Here is a 2,333-nt window from a genome sequence, read left to right as displayed (position 1 = left end):
GTTTCTGAAGGGCAAAGGCCATCAGCGTGCTTAGAGAGTGCATTCTGGTGCATAAATAATTCATGGCTGTATGCCACAGAAAAAGTCTGTCTAGTACCCAGATGTCCTCATAGCATCAATCTGCCGCCTTCCACTCCACCCCCAATATAGGGTTGTATAAGATTTGAGGCGTCTTTCTAGGGTTAAAATGCTAGGAAAGTCAAAATAAAGCCAAAGTAACATCAAGATACGATATGAAGTCAACTAACCGTTGAGGAACAACCAATAAAGAGAAGATCATCAGTGTAGCCTGGGTGCGTTCACAGAGTGAGAGATCATGGGAACCAAGTACTACACGCTCAGTGGCAGGGAATGGGGAAAGGGAAGCAATCCAAAGGAAGCTAGCGGTAGTAGTGGTAATGAGTGGGGCAGAGTGGCTCTAAACACGCGAACTGAAAGAGAAACCAAACGGTTTCTTTAACATTCCTTTAATCAAGCTAAAGGAAATGCATATTTTAAAAGAGTTTCCCCAACAGTAGTAGAGTAGGTAGGTTCACAGGTTCTCTCTAAAGTCAACTGGTCTTTGACTTTGCAGAAATGATGGGAGGGGGCATTGATGGATGGTAAACCAGGAGGACAGGTTGCCACTTTAACAGCACAAATGAGGTCTAAAGGTGTTGGGGGAGCAGGGCTTTAAAATTTCTCCTCTTCATAGGCTCAGGTAAACAATCTCAAGTATTATGAGCTACAGTTCAACAAAGACTCTGACAGAGGTGGGCCACCAGAGGTGGGCAAGTCCGGTTGGTCCCGCAGAAGGAGCTGGCATCTGGACAAAGCTGGTCGTCCCTGACCCCAGGAAAAGAGCTGCTCACCTCTCTGAGATTTTGTTTTCAGGAGTCCTCACTCAGGAAAACGCCCCTCTCTGGGGAGGTACAGGAAATTACAGGTCACATATATGGGGAAAACCACATCTTCGTTCTCCAGATTCACCACCTCTAGCTCTTCATCCTTTCCCAGGGAAAGCACCTGGAGTTCTGTCTCCTTCCGGAAAATGGCTCTTCCAGCCCTGTCCAAGGAGGCCAGGTGCAAGCGGAACGCGACCTTTCTCTGCCAGAGTAAGCTGACCCCGAGACCGCAGGACTTGTTCAGCGCGCTGCGCTTGAAAATGATGCGCCGGTTGGCATAGCACACCACCAAGTCCCAGCCGACGTTGAAGCCTGCCCACCGCCAGCTGCACTGCTTATCCCTGAGGAGCTGGCCCCCGCACCGCATGCTGGTCCTCTGGAGGTCGGACACGAAGACATCCACGGGCCCGAGGTCTCTGGTCTGCTCAGCCCGGAGGAGGGCAAGCCACTGCTCTTTGTACACTGGGGTCAGCCACGTGGCAGGGATCAGTGCATCCTGGTCGATGATGCGTGCTGACGGCAGGTCGCAGATCATGTAGGCAAGCCGCAGCTGCTGGAACGCTGGCACGAAGGCTCTGCCCTGCTCGGTCTCCAGGAAAGGGGTGCCCTCTGACTCCTGCCTGGACCTGGCAAACCACGAGTCGGCGTCAGGCAGCAGGTCTCTGCGGGGGCCTCTCCATGTCGGCTGCAGCTGCAGGAACACCCACTTTTTCAGCGTCGTGTACACATCCATCTCTACCTCCATCACGAAGAGCTCTGAAGAGGCAATGACCTCTTTCATGAGATCCAGGCTAACTTCTCTCAATAACTCCTCACTATGCTGGGTCATCAGGTTGTCCAGCAGCCACTGAAGACACATGGCCCTGATGTTCTGGAGTCCGTAGCTCTCAGCAGAGCAGTAGTAGCTGCACACGGTCTGATCACTGACCGTCTCCTTCATTATCTCTCCGCACTGCTGAATCAGCTTGTCCAGCTGCAGCATGCTGGCTGTGGCCAGCATGGGGACCACTCGACCGGGTGGGATGAGCACAGAGTTTCGGTACAGGGAACCTAAAGCCTCGTGCAGTGCCTCACAATCAATGTTCTCGTCAGGCATCTGCAACTCTACAGTATCCATGGTTGTCTCACGCCACGCACCACTGAACATGCTAGCAAAGTATCCTGACCGGCACAAGTAGACCTTGTGCAAGTTCCACTCCTTCCCCAGGGCACGGATCTGCACGTCACTCCCTTCTCCTCTCAGAAAAAGTGTCTTATAAACGGACTCTAAACTGTCTTTTGCTCGCTTCCTGTGAGGCGCTTTTGTGAGCTGCCCTTCTGGGCCTGTCTTCCGCTTGTGGCGCCCTTGGCTAGTGGTGGGTCTGGCCTCTTCGCTCTCCTCCCCTTCCTCTATCACTGCCACTGCTACCTCCTCGGCCTCCTCCTCCCCCTCAGGGGCACCTGGCTCCT

At 53.2% G+C, this 2,333-nt stretch overlaps 1 pseudogene; it reads right to left on the bottom strand.

Annotated features, from left to right (window-relative positions):
- Positions 1-380: 380 nt before the first annotated feature.
- On the bottom strand, positions 381-2,001 carry LOC147340490 (germ cell-less protein-like 1 pseudogene; annotated as a pseudogene).
- Between the last annotated feature and the right edge of the window lie 332 nt (positions 2,002-2,333).

Source organism: Bos grunniens, chromosome X (genome assembly GCF_055505025.1).
Source record: "Bos grunniens cultivar Pamir isolate PY7600 chromosome X, Bosgru_T2T1.0, whole genome shotgun sequence".
Taxonomy (NCBI): Eukaryota; Metazoa; Chordata; class Mammalia; order Artiodactyla; family Bovidae; genus Bos; species Bos grunniens.
Note: the sequence above shows the minus strand (reverse complement) of the source record. Positions and strands in the feature narration are given on the sequence as shown.